This window comes from Coptis chinensis, chromosome 3 (genome assembly GCF_015680905.1).
Source record: "Coptis chinensis isolate HL-2020 chromosome 3, ASM1568090v1, whole genome shotgun sequence".
Classification (NCBI taxonomy): domain Eukaryota; kingdom Viridiplantae; phylum Streptophyta; class Magnoliopsida; order Ranunculales; family Ranunculaceae; genus Coptis; species Coptis chinensis.
The window spans coordinates 29,102,337-29,122,026 of NC_141458.1; the positions used below are offsets into that span (position 1 = coordinate 29,102,337).

General features: G+C 37.1%; 1 long non-coding RNA gene across 1 annotated transcript; it reads right to left on the minus strand.

Moving 5' to 3' along the window:
* Positions 1-15,925: 15,925 nt before the first annotated feature.
* On the minus strand, positions 15,926-18,755 carry LOC147509046 (uncharacterized). The gene is made up of 3 exons (XR_015218348.1): positions 17,677-18,755; positions 16,213-16,275; positions 15,926-16,129 (listed from the first exon to the last, which is right to left on the minus strand). It is a non-coding gene; the product is annotated as an uncharacterized LOC147509046 (long non-coding RNA).
* Between the last annotated feature and the right edge of the window lie 935 nt (positions 18,756-19,690).

The window sequence follows — 19,690 nt, forward strand, 5'->3', positions numbered from 1 at the left end:
AGCCAGATTTTATAACTTGAAAGTTTTCTCAATCGACGACTTCCTTAGTTATATAAGTAATTTTGACTAGTTTATTCTCATCCTCATCTAAAACATCACCTCCTTTGATACTCAAAGTAATATTTTATTGAATGTGTATACGCTTATTGGATTTAATTATATACTGCAAGAAAGATAGAATACTTGCGAAGGAGTCTTTGAGTCTTTGTCAAGTTCTGGTGGAAGCCTAATGTCTGCTATGTATGGCTTCTAGTCTGCTGCTTATGGCTTTTGTTGTTAAGTGGATCATAACTAAAATGGAATCAAATTGAAGTCGAGAAGGATTGGAATTTGAGGAATGTAAAGGTGTGTTTTAGTCACGACCTTACAACTCTGGTGATGTTATAATTGAGTTCGAATGATCGAACTGCCTACGTATCTAGTTCTCCGATGAACTGGAATCAAGTTTGTCGTAGTTCATATTGAGTGATTGAATGATTGAATTCGAGAGAGCCAGCGTGTGAGCGTCCAACTCCCCTCTCTGTTTGGTCACCCCCCTTGTCCATTTATCTTCTGATCTTTGGTGCTCCCTTCATTGCCTATTGAATGGGATCCACTTTTTGTGCTCCATTCATTGACTATTGCATGAGATCCACTTTTGGCGCTCTCCATTCATTGATGATCTTTAATGCTCATGTGTAACCGAAGGTGACTTGTCTCTTGGGTTGGCTGGTTGACCATGAACTAAGTGTAACGTAACGATCTGATCACCTATGGCTCAGGTCACTTATTATAGCGTGCTGGAGATGGTGGCTCTAGTTCGTTTAGTACGAGCCAATTGTCTTTGTTGATAGACACGTGTCTAATATTCATTAGATATGAATATTAGGTACTCACACAGCCCCCTATTTTGAAGTCACTGAGAGAATTGAAAATAGACAGAAGAGAACACGTGACCAACACGAATGTCTTATTTGAATCCGGAAACCGGCCTCGTGCTTTTTTGGCGAAATCATTGCGCTTTTCACCTGCATGTGTACTGAGTGATACAATTTAGAGGTTTCTAATATGAAGCTCGAGAGAGCCTTGGAGCTCGAGTGAGTGTGTTACATGTTGTTGATCATAGAAGTGTAGGTCTTCAACTTAGTGAGAAAGTTGTAGTTCAAGGGAGCCTTGGAGCTTGAGGGAGCATTGGCGCTCAAGTGAGCATAGGTCAAGGGACCATTATTTAGCGCTTATGTAAGCGTTCTGATCGAGTGAGCATAGGTCGAGGGACCCTTAGCGCTTAAGTAAGTGTTATGCTCGAGTGAGCATAGGTCATGGGACCTTTTAGCGCTTATGTAAGCATTCTGTTCTAGTAGGTCAAGGACCTTTTAGCGCTTATGGAAGCGTTCTGTTCCAGTAGGTCAAGGGACCTTTGAGCGCTTATGCAAGCGTTCTGTTCCAGTAGGCCAAGGGACATGTTAGCGCTTATGGAAGCATTCTGCTTGAGTGAGCGTAGGCCAAGGGACCATTGGTACTTAAGTAAGCGTTCTGCTCGAGTGAGCATAGGTCAAGGGACCATTTAGGGCTTATACAAGCATTCTGCTCGAGTGAGCATAGGTCAAGGGACCAGAGAGCGTTCTGCACTGAGTCGGTCCTAGAAGTATAAGTCCTCAACTAGTGAGAAGTGGTGACGCTATGTAGCGTTTGAGCTCGAGTGAGCGTTATACTCAGGTGGGCGTCGTGACCCGAGTGAGTCTGCTTGCTCTAGTGAGCGTCCTGATTTGGAGATCGTCGTTAATAGCTAGCCCCAGTTTATTTTTGAAGTTTTAATTTATCTGTAAAAATGTGAGCTGGCATGAAAGAGTTAGTACGAACTAACGATAGTAATTCTGGAGATGCATAGAGCATTGAACTCAAATAATTAGTGCATATCAATGGTACTAAAACTTGGAGCCATTGCATCATCTGAGTCATAGCTCAACATGTATAGATGGCTGTGTTGCAACTTAGAGTATAATCGGCCTACCATAGGTTGAGCTGTAGACATAGAAGTTAGCATTATTATCAAGGTCGATGTTTGATCGAACTACTGTAAATCTGGAAGCCGATCTTTTTCCTATGCTTATAAGAAAATGGTGGAGTGTCTATTGATGTTGTGAGTCTAAATGATCAACAAATCAATAGATCTAAGAGTCACCACTAAGTGCGTTCTCAATGTTGAGAAAGCAATAAATCATTGTCTCGCCTAGAAAATACATTGGTAAGTTGTACCAGATTTAGCCTCACGAGACACGAATTTTCGAGTTCTCATTTCGGTTGTAGATCAAGTTGTAGTCATAGAAATTAGTAGTACAATTGAATCAAGGTCGATAATTTAACCGAATGCTTGCACATTTAAATCAGAAATCAAGTGGACTTTGCATAGTTCGGAGTGTAAGTAACTCGGGATTTGGTGTTCGGTCTTCTGGAGTTGGTGGTTCCCTTACTGTAACTTGCAGTTACATTTGAGCCCCTGTAAGAATTTGTTAAATAAACAAACTTCTGGTAGCCCCTGTCAGAATGTGATCAATGCGCTGGAGAGGTCGCTTATCAAAATTTATAGTTCAATAGAATGTCTGCAATGGTTAAGTGACCTCCAATTTGGAGTGTAATTAATAGACCTGTAACAGGTTTAGTCACACAAGACAAAAAGCAATAGCTATCATGAATTTTCGAGTTTGCACTGGGTGGAGAATCAACCAGGTCGATCAGTTCTCCAATCAATTTGGTAGCAACCCTTAGTGGTATGCTGCTTCTATAAACCAAAATGTTGTAAGTGCATGCCTACCTTCAGTTGAGGTTGCTACTATCGTGGAAACACTTTCAAAAACGTTAGTGTCTGGATGAGTAAAATAATTAAATGTCCATGATGCATACTAAAATGTTTGAGCTGACTTTAATAAGAGTCTGCAAGCCGATGCATGGGTTGAGTTGTGAACATCAGGTCGCATTCATCGGTAGTATAGTACTCCAACTGATCGATTGACACACCTTATGAAGTGCTAACCTCAATGAATTGAAAGTTGATCGTGCTAACTTAAGAAATAAGAAAACTTATCTAGCAGCATATCTAAAGTTGCCAATATCATGACCTGAGATGAAACAAAGGTTAAGTAGATGCTAAGATGTTCATATATAAAGGTACTAATAACATGACCTTAAATGAACAAATAGTGGAAAATACTGAAAATCGGGTCGCCAGTATTAAGTCGTCCCATCTGTAGACCTGCTATGCAAATGGAGAATTGGTAACTTGTTGACTCGGAGTAGGATAAAGCTTTTGTAAATCTAGTAGCTAGTGATCTCATCACAACTAATATAGCCCCCAGCTTGGATGGAAATCGACCTATAATAGTTTAGCGTCAAGTTGGGTTCGTATGGACAGAGTTTGATGCAATGTAAATTGAGAAGTGAACCAGCAATCTCAATCTAAGTAGTTCGAAATGAATCGAGTGATCATTGCATTTTTTGTATCTGCTTTCGCTTGCTGTCCGCCAATAGTCTGAGAATATAGAGCTGAAATATTGCATATATACAAGTGCATATATGAAACAAGTCGAAAGGCAAGTTCTGAACATCATTATATGAATCTGATAAAACAGAAGTGATGGTCGACCTATAACTATGTCAGTAGAGCAGGTTGAGCATTGTCATAGTTCGTAGCTTGCTATTTAAAGTATTACTGGCCTGCAAAAGACCGAATTTATGTCTTGGTAGAGTAATAGATAACCTAGAATTGAACCAATGTAGCAAGATAATGCCATTGCTAGGCGCTGAGATTCCAAGTTAAAATCTATAAAGAATTGATCCTCCAGGTCATATGTTGCTAGTTGTCTAGATCCCACTTGAAGAGGTGAGCTTGAGGTCACTCAAGGGTCCATGCCGATTGAGGTCTGGCTTTGGCAATATTAAAGAACTTGTTTTTACATGCTAAACCACATAGACCGGTGTCATCCTAAAACGATTAAGCTTATTGTTATCCATTGAATGTCGTGATCCTGAATAATCCTGAATACTAAATAATTGATAGGAAACTCTGACGAGAGGCTCAGCCAAGAGTTTCACAAAGCGACCTGTTGACTTGGAGATATATACTGACTTGCTATATCGAACTGAAACTGGGGTGTCTTGTAGACTAATGGTACATCTAAAATACATATTCATCAATGATATGATGGTAGAAATAACGTAATCAGGCCATATGCCCATATGTACACTTGCTAGTTCGTGTATGCTCATGTGATTTAACAAGACAATGAAAAAATCGTCTTATACAAGATAGCATGAATCCAATAATTGAAATGTGTGTTTTAGCCTTTGATTCACATGTGAAGTTTTGAATAAATGATAGTTAGAGAAACTTATCATCATATTTATGAAGATCGAGTCTGGCTATAGAAAAATCCAATGTTGATCAGCAGTATCGTAGTCGTTAACTTTGAAATTTTGATATTCATCAGCAGCATCCATGACTTTTCACCAACGTTTCATGGGCTTGGAAATGAAAGTTTGTGCAGAGAATTATTCTCGAAGTAAAATGAATTTTCAAGAAATTCGATCCACAAACGGCTCCAATGTAAAGGTGCGTTTTAGTCATGACCTTACAACTCTGGTGATGTTATGACTGAGCTCGAATGATCGAACTGCCTACATATCCAGTTCTCCGGTGAACTGGAATCAAGTCTATTGTAGTTCATATTGAGTGATTGAATGATTGAATTCGAGAGAGCTAGCGTGTGAGCGTCCAACTCCCCTTTCTGTTTGGTCACCCCCCTTGTCCATTTATCTTCCATTCTTTGGTGCTTCCTTCATTGCCTATCGAATGAGATCCACTTTTTGTGCTCCATTCATTGACTATTGCATGAGATCCACTTTTGGCGCTCTCCATTCATTGATGATCTTTAATGCTCATGTGTAACCGAAGGTGACTTGTCTCTTAGGTTGGCTGGTTGACCATGAACTAAGTGTAACGTCAGCTATGGCTCAAGTCGGTTATTCTAGCGTGCTGGAGATGGTGGCTCTAGTTCATTTAGTACGAGCTAATTGTCTTTGGTGATGGACACGTGTCTGATATTCATTGGATATGAGTATTAGGTACTCATAAGGAACAATCGGTTACAATCGTTTACAATCTGATATTCATTTTTTTTTTTTTTTTTGGAAACTGTTAGAGGTTCGGTAAGCCCCAACTTGTATTCATGAAATTCTTGTGTACAGAGTACCACTTGCATCATTTTCCACTATGACATTTAAATCTTGCTCTAGTGGGTAGGTGTTATATATGATACATTCATTACTCATGTCTACTGATTTTTCTATGTAGTTGGCAGCTTTGTTACCTTCCCTGAAGGTGTGTCTGATCTCTAACAAGCTAAATTCCCTCTTGTAAAATCTAATATCTTGGAAGATGTTCTGACAATACCAAGGAGGCCAAGATCTTCTATTTCATTAACTATCTGAACTACTCGCAATGAATCTGAGTTAATTATTAACTGTTGTATTCCAATTCATGTTTGCTGCTTGCATACCCACTTCAATAGCTTTTAACTCTTGTATCAGCACTGACCTCTGCCTCGAGCTCCCTTTATAAATCAATATAACTCTTCCATTCTCATCCCTGAAGATACCTCCAAAACTTGAGCTTGTTGGAGATAGAGTGCCATCGGGATTTAACATGATAGCAGGTGCTAGTGGTTTAGTCCAACTGCATTGTTGTTGGACCCTCTGTTTCATCTGTGCTTGTAACCCCAATTGCAAAATGCTCCTGGTTTATGAGTTATCCATTGCTTCTTTGACCTCTTTTTGCAGATAAATCTTCATTTTCCTTAGAATATCATTTGTTACTTGCTAAGCAGTATGATTCCTGTGCTTGAACCTCCTGCAATTCCTCTCATTCCAAATAGCATAGATGACTGCATTAACCATAGCTCTAATGATTTCGGAATCAGTTGTATCACTCCTCGTCCTTCTCATAATACTGTACTATTCATGATTCGAAACATGGATTGTTGGGTTAATCCCCATATTTCTCTTCACATCAGACCAAATTTCCTTAGTGAAAGGACAATAAAAAAACAAATGATGGGAATGTTCTCTATCATTTCTACACATCCAACATTATGAGTGTTGAAGAATATTCTTTTTGATTAGCCTATCCTGAGTGGAAAGGCTCCCACTAAAAAGCTGCCATGTAATAAAATAGTGCTTTGGTTCTGAAAGCTTCCCCTATACCAGTTTATACCACTTGACTTTCTCCCTTATCTTCTTAAGTCCTAAATATGCTGATTTTGTCGTAAAGAGACCTGAGGAAGTTTCAGTCTATACGATATTATTCTCAAGTATTCTACCTTGTATCTTAGTACTTAAGATTAGTTTTTTCAGCTCTCCTTCCAGCAGATTTTGCACAATTTCATTCCAACACCCATTATTAATCAGATCACTAACCGTTGCATCTTCAGGTATATGGAAAAGATGTCTTGCTTGAGTGTTTTTGCAAAGAAGCTCTGCTGCGCACCAAGGGTGGTTCCACAAACTTGTTTTCTTCCTATTTGCTATAATGTATCTTATAAATCGAATAACAATATGTATATACTTCAAGATGTTTCTCCACACCCAAGAGCAGTCTGAAGGAGTCTTCATGGACCAAAAATGTTTACCTCTCATATGGTATTCCCACACCCATTCTATCCAGAGAGAGTCCTCTCTCTTTGCAACTTTGTAAATAAGGCCACAGTAAGCTGCCAAATTCCAAACCTTTAAATCGATCGACTATATTCAGTCCACCTTCCATTTTACTGAATCTTAAAGTACCATGACTAGCCTTATGTAGTTTTCTCTCCATGCTAGAGCCAGCCCAAAGGAATGAACCTGTTAGTAATTTTTGAGACTGAATCCACAACTCCGCTAGGCAACATAAATGTCTTTTCCCAATAGGTGTGAAAAGATGATAAAACTTACTGAATTAGTTGAACCCTTCCTACAAAAGTTAGAGTTCTATTCTTCCAGTTAGAAACTCTTCCTGTAATCATCTCTATCAACGGTAAGCAATCTTTTAGGCCCAATCTAGTGGTAGTGAGAGGGAGCCCAAGATATTTAACAGGCGGAGTAACAAGAGTAAGTCCAAGAATGTCAGCAAAAGCTGAGCTAACATCAATGCTTAGACTACCAGTAAGTAAATTGGTCTTACTTGCATTCAGTTTCAAGCCAGTGAGTTCAAGGGAAAAATTTAGAGCTTCCTTTACACCCTCCATGGATGTTGCTTCTCCTTTACAAAATATGAGGACATCATCTGCAAAACACAAGTGTGTAATTTGCACTCTTCTACACTTAAAATAAATGGCAATACATTTCCTTGACACTGCTTGTTTTAGAAGACCCCCCCCCCCAGTACTTCCATGATGAGAACAAACAAGTAAGGTGATATAGGGTCACCTTGTCTGAGGCTTTTCATACCTTACAAATAACCATAAGGATAGCCATTAATCAATATTGAATAGCACGGTGAAGAGTAACACATCTTTACCCAAGCAATGAATTTGCTAGGGAATCGAAATCTGGCCATAATTTTACCAATAGCATCCCAACTCAAAGAATCATAAGCTTTCTGTATATCTATCTTGATGGAGCATCTAGAAGGACCATGCACTCTATTGTAACCCCTTATGAGCTCATGAGCAAGCATAAAATTATCTTGTATTTCTCTACTAGGGACAAAAGCAGATTGGTTAAGCCCCACCAATAGCGAAATATGTTTTTTGAGTCTATTATTGATCACCTTTGACATACACTTGTAAATAACATTACAACATGCAATGGGACGAAATTCATCAATCCTAGAAGGTTTCTGCTTTTTAGGAATGAGACATATGAAAGTAGAATTTGTACCTCCATGGATACTGTTTAGGGGAAAAACAGATTGGATTGCCCTAATGAAGTCCTCTCCAAGAATTGCCCATACTTTCTTGAAGAAATAAAAATTGTAGCCATCTGGTCCTGGTGACTTATTCTCTTGCATAGAAAATAAAACATTTTTAATATCTTCACTTGTGATATCTTCACACATCTCATTTGCCATCTCTGCACTGACTTCATTTCTTAGCTCAATATCCTCCAAAAGATTAGCATCACATATTGTATCTGAAGTTTCCCCGAGTAAGTCCTTGTAATAACCTATGAAAGCTTGAGAGATCTCCTGCTTCCCTTGAAGTCTGTTACTCGATAAGTTCTCCAGTGACCATATGAAATTCCTATGTTTTTTCTCCTTGATGGCATTGTGAAAGAAGGCATTACATTTGTCACCAAATTGCAACCAATCACACTCAGTTCTTTGCCTCAAATCAACTTCTTCCATATCTAGGAATAGACTGAGCTTAATCCTAGCTTATTTTTCCTTGTTGTGCAAAGAAAGGTTTAGTGGAAATTGTTATATCTGCTTCTGGACATGTTTCAAATCATCCCTAGCTGCATCAACTCATTTATGGAGATTTGACAAAAGAACTTTAGTCCAACCTTTGAGTCTGGCCTTCACTATCTTGAGCTTCTGTGTTAAAACATATAGATGGCTTCCATATTCTTCACTGTCCCAACACAACTGGACCATCTGCTGAAAATCAGGATGCAAAGACTAGTAGTTGCAAATCTGAATGGAAAATGTCATTTCGCTCTTTCAAAAAGGGTAGTAACCATAGGAGAATGATTAGAAACTCCTTGAGTGTGAAACTCTACCAGAGAATTGGTGTATGCATATAACCAAAGAGAATTAACCAATACTCTATCAATTTTAGAAAATTTCCTCACATCTTCTCCAAAGTTGGTCCAAGTGAAGAAACATCCAGAGGATTTGAGGTCTGTTAGCCCTGTATAAAATACTAACTCCGCAAACGGTTTTGTTTCCCTTGGATGTATTACCGGTTCACCACCCACCCCTCTCATGAGAAAATAAAACATTATTGAAATCACCCATCACCACCCATGGCTCATTCATATTTCTACTCAAATCTTTCAGTTCACGCCATAACTGAATTCTTTGTATCTTACTATTACTAGCATAAACCAAAGTAAGAATAAAGGACGATGCATTAAGAAGGTAAGTGACCTTACAATGTAAAAATTGCGATGTCTCCTTCACCTTGATCATTGTTACTACTCTATCATCCCACATAAGCCAGATTCAACCACTAGCATCACTTGAGTAGTTATCATCAGCTGCCACGAAGGGCAACAAAATCTTATTATACTATTACTATTTGCTTGTCTAACTTTTGTTTCCAGAAGGCCCAAAAGATAGATTTTATTTTTCACTCGAAAGCAATTTATTTCCTTAGCTTTAATAGCTTGATTCATTCCCCTAACATTCCATGCACATAGATTCATTTCCATTGGGACGGAGATTTTTTGCTTTTGTTGTTCTTAGCTTTCTCCTTAGTTTTCTTCTCAGTTGTTTGAACATCAGCAGACCTTATCTGAACTCTAGTTCTCGCTTTCTCTGTTGCATTTCTTGTAGAACTCTCTTAGCTGGTAGACATATTGGTGATTGTTGTACTTCTAGTCTTCCCGCTTCTTAGTAATTTGTCTTCTTTGTTAGAAACTTCCACTTCATAATCTGAGAATAATTCATCCTCTTTTTCTGAAATATCATTTTCTAGCTCATCATCACTAGTAGCTAATACTTCAAATTTATTTCTCTCATCTTGGTACTCGACTCTTTTAGCTGATTCTTTTCTTGTGGGTGGTGAAGGACCATGATTACTAGAGGAACTAGTAGGAGTTAAGTCATTATGTACTCTAGAAGGTGGTGTCTTTTGAGTAGCTTTGTCATGGGTAATCACTGCTTGCTCAACCCTTGTTATATCTTGTTAAGGAGGTAATAGAATACCAAAGACAGGTTGCCCCGTAGTTGGGGTACCTTGTGCCATATTGTCAGTATCTCATTCAGCTTCATGATGTAGATGTTCACCATTTCTCATATGGAATTCTTGGACAGAGTCCTGAAACACTTCTGCACCAGTTTGTTCATTTACATCATGAACTACTATACTAGTCTCAGTTCCTTTATAAGGGATTAAAGCTTGTTCCAACCCATGTCCTTGAGTGCCTACCTTATCAGTACCAATTGTTACCTCCACTTTTGTTGGAACTATATCTTGTTATGTTCTAGAAATCTCCATAGTTGGTTGTTCTATGTCCTCCCTCCGAGCAACAGGAGCAGTGATTACTGATGTATTAGTTCTTATCCAGTTTGTTCTATTTCTAGTTCGAATCTGTTCATTTTGTTGGGGTTTAACACCGATACCAATCGATTCTCCACTACACAGATAACTTGTATTTGAATAATAACAACTCCAGACAACAATCTAAATATTCCCTACAACCAAACTAACATGCCCAACTCGCTAAACAACTATTAACAACAGATAATAATGTAAAACAGTAAAAGTATACCACAACACAAAGATATACCGTGGTTCGGCCAATGGTGCCTACTTTCATAAGAGCTAATCCTTTTATAAAGTGGGAAGGAAGATTACAATCACTCCTTCAGTCTCTCACCTTACTAGATCACTCCTCTCTCTTTACAGGGTTGTTTCTCTGTAAAGGTTATCTCTCAATCTTGATTGCTTTCAAGATTGGGTTTCCTCTCAGGTGTCTTTGTGTATTTTTTGTGTCAAAGATGTGTTAGGTTTTGCCAAAAACCCAAACCTTATATTGCAAACTCGCGGTTTCGCAAAAATAGAAATCCTGACGAAAATAGGCATGGGTGCGGGCGTGCCTTGGGCAAGACCAAAGTCGAGCGCGCGTGCCCTAAAAACACTGGAGGTCGTCCAAGGCATGGGCGCGGGGCACGCCTTGAACAAGACTAATAGGAGCGCGTGCGCGCTCAGGCTTCTCCAAGCAAGCTGAACTCCTTTTCTCCTCATGTGAGGGATAACTCCAACACGTTTTGCATAGAAGGTGCAGATGATTTGGAAGGGCATTTGGACTCCTTATGACCCAATTTATTACATACCTTGCATATAGATGGTAGCCACATATATTCGATCTACTCCCACTACAACTTCATTGCCATTTCTCATGTTGAGCATTATCACATCTGGAAAATTGGCGCTTATTGGAATCTTAACACATATTTTTGCATAATCAAGCATGAGCATTTTCTGTGTTGCCTCATCCCAGCAATGAGGTTTTCCAATCCTACTTCCAATAAAGCTTATGCCTTCCTTTGTCCACATTTGCGTTAGTACATTCCATAGCTTCAACCAAATTGGTAGAGTTGTCATGTTCTTTCTCTGCATATCTAGACATATTGCGAATTTGTGCAAAAAGAAACTTATATCTAAGAGTCTGGACATATTGCGAATTTGTGCAAAAAGAAAAAAATACAAAATGAGGGAAAGATGGAAAGGCATGGGAGTAACATGGGATCTAAAAGAGATGAAGACAAATCTATATATGAATAAAAACATAATAGTGTTTCACCTCCTCCATCACGTGTGACAGAGTGAGGGATACAAAGAGATTGCAGATTGAGTGAACAAAAATAGCTGGGAATGAAAATAATGGTTGGGGAGTGGGGAGATTATGGGTAGGGGTGTCAATGGTCTAGTTCTTAGTGTTGTAAGAACCGGCCAAGAACCATTTAATTTTATCGTTTTGGTTCTAGTTCCAGTTCTTCACAGTTCTTAAAATTGTGGAACCATATTCATAACCATCGGTTCCTAGTGGTATTTCCAGTTCCGGTTTTTTATTTCGGTTCTTAAGATATTCATTATTTGTACACATTTTTTATTTTATTAGTCTTATTAAAAAATATATACTAAAAATACAAAAATACCGTACAAACGAGTCATTTTTTAAATATTGATATAAGTAATGATGTCATTCAAAACCATATATTTTAGGTTGTAAACTATATTTTTATATTATTTATAACATTAAATACTATTAAAAGTACATATTATACTAATAAATAAAATTTAGTAATATATAAATGAACGTTTTGAGTTTTTATATTCTTTCTTTCAATATTTTTTATGTTAAAAGTAGGGGTGGCAATGGGTCCTGCTGTGTCATACTCGGGTCACGTGTTAGGAGAGCAAACCCAAACCCGACCCAGTTACTAATCATGTCAAGTTTGTCAAACCCAACCCGCATATGTAACGGGTTACCTAACGGGTGACTCACTAAGCCAACGGATCAATTTCGGATCGGGTTAACAGATAACCCGTAATTTTTTTTTTTTTTTTTTGGATAAAGAATATTTATTAATCTAAATAATAAAATAACTTGCAAAAGTGAGTAGAGTTGTTGAAATATATCTGCTGAACGCCTGAACCAAACAAGTAAATCAAAGTAGGGGATTTGAGGAATAAACTAAGTAAACAGAAAAAGAAAATATGAATTACAAGGAAATCAAAGTGAGGGGTTTGAAGAATTTGGACAGTAGCTTAAGGAGAATTGGGGTTGAATTCTTGAATGTGACTTTGACAGCTTCATTGTTCTCTTTTTAGAATTGAGACTAGGGTAACGGTTCAATGTTAATGTGATCATATTTTTATTGAATGAATCTATAATATTCTATATGCTGGATTGCCGGCTGATCCCACTTAATCCAGCTGATCCTTCTCTTTTTAGTATTTTCTTTTAGGTAATTGGGATGATGAGATTTAATAAAATACGAAAACATATATGTTTAAGGACTTAAAACAGGTCATACGGGTCACGGGTTGATGGCCCGACCCATTGGACCCAGAAACTAATCGGGTATACTAATGGGTTACCTGGGTTAACATGTGTGACCCTAACCCAACCCATTTATTTGACGGGTTTGGCGGGTCAACTCTTAAATGACCCAAAAACCTTTTTTTCCAATCCAAACCCGCTAATTTCGTGTCGGGTTAGCGGGTCGTGTACAAAACTGCCACCCCTAGTTAAAAGTACAATAACGTTCGGTTCCGGTCCGGTTCTGGTTCTAGTCCGGTTTTTTTATGTAAAAAACCATTCGATTCCGATTTTATATATGGTCCAGTTTTTTTAGTACCAATTTTTAAACGGTTCCTAAAAATAGGAACCGGAACCATGATTTTTTCTATAGTTTTCGGTTTCGGTTAAATGGGTACCCATTGACACCCTTAATTATGGGTTTAGGGTAGGGCAAGAAGAAAATAATATTTGGGGTTCCATCCCTTTTGTATTCTCTCGCTAGACTTTTCATTTTCTTTAATGTCTAATTAAATTACCCAATTATTGCTAATTATATGTCATTTATGGTGGGGTGTCAAAAGAAAAAAAAAAAAAATGCATAAATGGATAACGAACTATACACAAAATCAAACATTGGTGTATAAATTTTTTTTAAAGCAAATTTTGGTAACGAAGTGTACCATGTTTTGCAACGTTATATTATGTTTCACTTCAGTCCCTTTTTTTCCATATTCTCTAATTATTTTCCTATGTGGCTACCTAAAACTTGCGCGTGGTGCATGTGCCTACAAAAAACACAAACTATTCTTTATGTTTTTAACAATCTGATATAGAATCCAACGGCTGGAATTTTTTTTGAAAACAAATCGTATCTCCAACTGAGTTAGTATCCTCTTCCTTCACATCAAACTAGTATGTGAACCGTGCTTCGCATCGGTTTATCGAAAGTAAGACTAGGTCATCTATCTTCAAGTGAGCAATTAATTAACTTCTAAGTTGTATTTTAAGAAAATTCTGCTCACGGATCATTCTAAGTTGATGCTTAATAGCTTAACGTATATATAAGTTGTATGTATCTGCTCTGTAAGACTAAGTCATCTATCTTGAAGTGAGCAATTAATCAACTTCTAAGTTGTAGAAGAGAGGGGAGTCAGGCAGAGAGAAAACAAAAACTACTATGACTTCATTTCCCTATATTACGTAAAGTTCGAGAAAAATATTTCTCTAGAACTGTAATGTAAACATGAGGCGATTAAATTAGCTAGGAAGCTGCAACAGAGAGCAAAATGAAAGCAATGAACTAATGAACTTATCATACCAAAAGGTGCTGATGTTTCAAAAAAAATTCTCTCAACACTAATGAGTAATTCAACCATTATGTTTCCTTAAGTCAGATTGAGGTGGATTGATCAATGTAAGCAAGGTTGGTAAAAATCCCAGCTAAAACATATAAATAATTACCTCTGGTAAAGGAGGAAATGTGGGCTTCGGAAGAGAATGTAAAGGGGTACTTAGAAAAGGTGGCGTTGTTGCCAACTGTGGTTAACTTGGGAGTTGGGACTGTGGGCAGATAGTGTAGGCACTACTGCACTAGTAGAGGCTCAGCTGCTCAGGAGTGTTGAAAATATGGTGAGCAGCAAAGCTGGCCTTTACATGCAATGAGCAAAACTAATTCAAAGCAAAGCTTAAAACTAATGTAAACTTACATACATACATTATTTTAAAGATATTTCACCTACTTGCTGTCTTACTGTAATGTCATCACTCACCACGTTCGATCACCTAAACTACAAAACAATTGACATTTTGGTATAAATGGATAGAAAGGTGAGCTAACACCAGAGTCCGTGGCCAGTTATGTTACCCAACTGCAAGTTGTAGCAAAATCACCGTCTAAATAGATAATATATAGAAACATTAAAGTTTCACCGCCCTTCCAAAACCTTAACTATTTAACCCCAATCTTAAACCCCTGTTCCTTAATCGACTGCCCACCAACAACAGACACAACCTTAATACCCAAATAATGTGCAAACTTAACAGTCTCATCCTCAATTTGTTGTGCAAGTTCTCTAGTAGGAGCCATAACAACAGCATAAGGACCCTCAGCCTCATTTTCCTCACTCATAGGTGGCAATCTAGATATATAAGTCAACATAGGAAGTGCAAAAGCAGCAGTTTTACCTAACCCAGTTTCCGCAATCCCAATCACATCTCTCTGCTGCAACCCAAGTGGTATCGCCGCCATCCCAGCATCCCAGCAACCATTCCAACAACCATCCCTTCACTTCTAACTCTGCCAACTATAGTCCCTTTAATTCCATTCATCTCCCCTCCCCCTTCAACCACCAGCCTGTAATGTGGTTGAAAAAAAATACCATTTCCAAACAGGTAAAATTGGACATTGAATCACATTGTTATAATTTATAAAGATCCATGACAGTCAGATTGTGTTTCTAAAACACTACAGGATATGCAACTGAAACATGCCCCTGCATAGATATTTCTAGTTCAGGTGGAATTCCATAGACTCACCAAACATTAGTGAAATCTCCTTATCACAAAAGTACCATAGTACCTACTCTTGCGTCTAGGCATGGACAAACTAAAGTCTGTAAGCACACTATCCCCATTAAACTAATCAAATAGATATTTTTAAGCCTGACATATAAATTTTGAAAGATGTTTAAATAAGCAAACCTACAGCAGTACCACTGGACCAACTCATGAATTTTCCCTATGATTATTTTGGCCATCCTTTAGAAATAGTCGATACTCGTAATCCGCCAACAGTTTGCCTATCGTGCGTCACATTTCAATAGGAACCAGCTTAGACTTTTCTGCATCGCTGCATGTCCCAGCCAAGTGTAGTTTAAGTCTTCTAACACCACCGTACGTCATAATTTTTTTACAATAGTTACACTGAGATTTTTTGCAATCATCACCAAATGATATTTCATGATCCCAAACAATGTCCGGCTTACGTGGCACACCTATACAAAAAACACACACACACACACACACACACACACACACACACACATATATATATATATATACACACACACACACACACACACACACACACACACACTAAATCTTCTGAAACCTATATACAGACTACGAAGAAAAGTAGTCTTAAGACTTATTTTCTTGAAACCCTCCTGTATAATGAAACAATGTTCTTAACATATTGGTACACAATAGTTAACATTCTGTATAATGAGATCGTAAATAACTTTCAATTAAGTGGAAGACAATGAGAAAATAATTAGTTTAATGTATGTATAATATCCCTTTAAATAGCAAAAATATATAAGTAAAGCAACTTCAACATATAACTTGAGTGTATTTTCGTATGTCGTCTCGCACTCCTTCGTTTACGTCATGATTCTATTGATGAGAAACCTTATGAATTCAATAAATCCTGTAGTAAGAATAATTTTAAATCTCATAATTAGTTATTATTTCAATATTTTATTTCCAAGTATTAGAGAATGAGTATGTTACCTGAATTTCTACGCATTGTTTTTTGGCATTTGGTTCTTCATCCTCTTGTTTGATTTTGATGCCCTGTTTTTAAGATAGTAACTGAATATGTTAGTAGTAAAGCGAAACATTAGCTATGACTATTACCGGGGTATGAAAGGAAGCTAAAGTTCCACAACTTGCACATAATTTTGCACATAATTTCAACAGCAGCAAATTTGCACATAATTTTGAGAAAGAAAAGTTTCAAATAGTTTGTAGATTGGACATAACTGTGTGCAAATAACTTCACTGCACAGTATGTAGTACTGCTTCTAGAGCAAAGATTTTTCCATCAAGTTATTACTCTAACAAAGAAGGAAAAAGAAAAATATTCAGCCAAGTTGCCTATTTAGTTATGTTATGTCATCTTTTCTTATGAAATAGGAATTGCAGACCATAGTATTTCATCTTATTTACAGTTCATCATAGTATTTCATCTTATTTACAGTTCATTTTTGTCTAACTAATTCTAAGGAGCATATCATTTTAGAAATATTGAAAGTAACGACAGATTGGGTGAATGTCGTCGACGCCATAATTCTTAAACTCAGTTTTTTTTGGGAGATTGGACTATACACTAAGATGGTAAGAGTTATACACGGCAGGCTAGGTAACTAATAAAGAAGCCAATCGAACATGGATCCTGTATAGACTAATAGAGATTCGAACATTCTGATGAAGCTATTATAGGGCTTCTTAAATGATGAATATTATGGCTAGTAGTCCTCATGACACACACACAAAAAATTAAATCATGCACTCACAATATATAAATCATGTAATTTAAAATTTTAACATTACTTGTAAAGAAACGACGACAGAAGTGAACCCAGTAGGCAAACTCTAGTATAAGGTTCTATTAACAATAGTAAAGCAAATAAAGTTTTGTTCATAAATAGAAAAACAAACTAAAACCGAAGAGCGTGCTTGCGGTAATTCGCAGACCACCATAAACTAATCAACTGTAAGGTAACAGGGATGACACTGTTATAGTGTTACTACTGCTACTTTCTCCCAGCTCATATGCTAATGAGAATGCTGTTGTGTCATCTGTATCGTTATCTGTAGAAGCCAAAGCCCTCTTTCACTGGAAGGCCAGCGCAGCCTTAACTACTATGGGCTTACCATCTAATCATGTTACAATGATATTGTTACTAAAGATTCACCAAACCCATGTTATGAATCCTATTGTTTGTCATCATACCTTACTATACGTTTTATAGTAAGTAATACACATCAAACTTTTATAATAATAATAATAATAATAATAATAATAAAAAGCAAGAGAACACCAGTGTTTGATTTCGATTGCAAGAGAAATTGGTATAGTTTAGGGGTACTTGGTAAATATTTCAAACTCATAAAGGAGGAATGACTAAATAACAACAAAAGAAAAGGAGGAATGGCTAAATAATAACAAAAGAGATATTTAAATTTGCCTACTCGAGAGTTGATGAGGCTTTTGAAAGACCCGACTATCATATAATGTAGAGATGAGAAGTCTTCAGTGTCACCGTCATCAAAATTCGTAGACGAAAATGAAGCAGTGGTTAGACACATACAACCCAAGGAACCAAGTTTATTTAGATTCGCAGAAGAAGGTTTCAAATATAGGGAATCCGATATTGATATCGATAGCAATGGCTGACCCGAAGTCATAAATAATCCACCATAGAACACATTGGAGGAACACATAGAAAATCAGGTTGCACAAAATTGGAGGTCTATGAATCCTCATTCAAGGAATTTGAGCTGCCTTTCCCACAAATGCCATCCCCATCACTCCTAAATACCCAATTTAAATACATCGATTCTAAACCCCAACAAGCAAAAATTCAATCCATTCTTCACAAATTGTTAACACAAAGCATCAACACAAAGCCCTCCTTTGGAATGTGTACAATCTATATGTTTCATGGAAAATCTAACTTCTGGCATGGGTTCTGATTCTCTTACAGTGAATTCACCTACTTTGTAATAAATCCAGCACCCTCGTTTCTGGTTTCCATACAGGTCATCACTATTAGGCTCATCCAAACAGAAACAACATGATGCTTGTTGACCATCTGGAGTATAAAACTCAAATCTTACAGGTTTTATCTCCCAACTATGTGTGTTCAGATACAACCTATTGTCATGTCCTTCACCAATTACCATTACTCAATTCGCCACAAACCGCCATTGAATCTCATTTCCAACACGAAAAATGATTAATGAAATGAAAAGTCGAGTTCTTTTATGGTTCTGAAATGAATCATATCTATGTTGAGTCTCTCCCTCTCTCTTTTTCATTATTGAAAGATGATTATATTCACTAGACATTTGGTTAATTGGAAGTAGATTTGTTTCATTGAATTGGCTTCTCAATTGGATTGGAGGGAGATAAGGTAAAGAAAGAAGGTGATGGAGTGTTGTTTTTTTTTTTTTTTTTTTTATCAATTGGGTTTTGTTCTCTTTCCGCCATTAGAGAAGCTTGAAGGATCGAAATGTTTTTTCTCCCAAAATTTTCACTGGTTTGCTGCAACGATATCTGCCGAATAATCGATATATGTCGAATTTGCAGGATTCTATAGGTCAGAGCATACCACTAGTAACTTTTACATAGTTACATAGGAAAATCATTAGAGAAAAAGAAAAAAAAAATGTGTGTCACGTATGAAAAAAAGGGACAGAAGTGAAACATAAGCCAATGTTGCAAAACGTGGTACATTTCGTTATTCAAATTTGCTCAAATTTTTTTTATACACCAATGTTAATTTGATTGCGTGTATAGTTCGTTACCCATTTATATATATTTTTTCCAATTCAAAATGGCGTGGAATTGGTTTTTAAATTCACCACCACATGAAAATGACCAATTACTCCTATTCAAAGGTGTTAAGCAACATTTTAATTTAAGGACAATATCGGTACTAATAATTTACAAAGACGTAAAAAGACCAAGTAGTCATCATTAATAAATATCTAGGTATTTGATTTAATTATTCATCCAGGAGTATTATGTGTAAGAAAAATACCCGGATGAATTTAAGAGGCCCGATTTATTATAAGAGATGCTACTAATAGAGATGAATTACCCCACTTCCCATTTGGACTCCTCATGTGTAGTTTCATATCCCCATTACCCTTTTTGTGGACTCGTATGTGTAGTTTCAAAGCTGAAAACTCATTAGTATTAGGAATTCCGCCATCCAAAACCCTACACACATCGGTATATGTGAGGGTAGAATTTGAGCCGAACAGTTCGGACTAATCCAATTAATAAGCAAGCCAAGCTTGAGCTTACTTTAAAGCTCTTGTAATAAATGAGCATGACGAAACTCGACTCAATAAGCTCAAATACCATATTTATGGTAATCGGGTTCTGCTCACTAAAACTCCGCTCAGACTCTTTTATATAATATATGAGCCAAACTTGAACTTATGTTATAGCTCGCTTCCTAAAAATAAGCGTAGC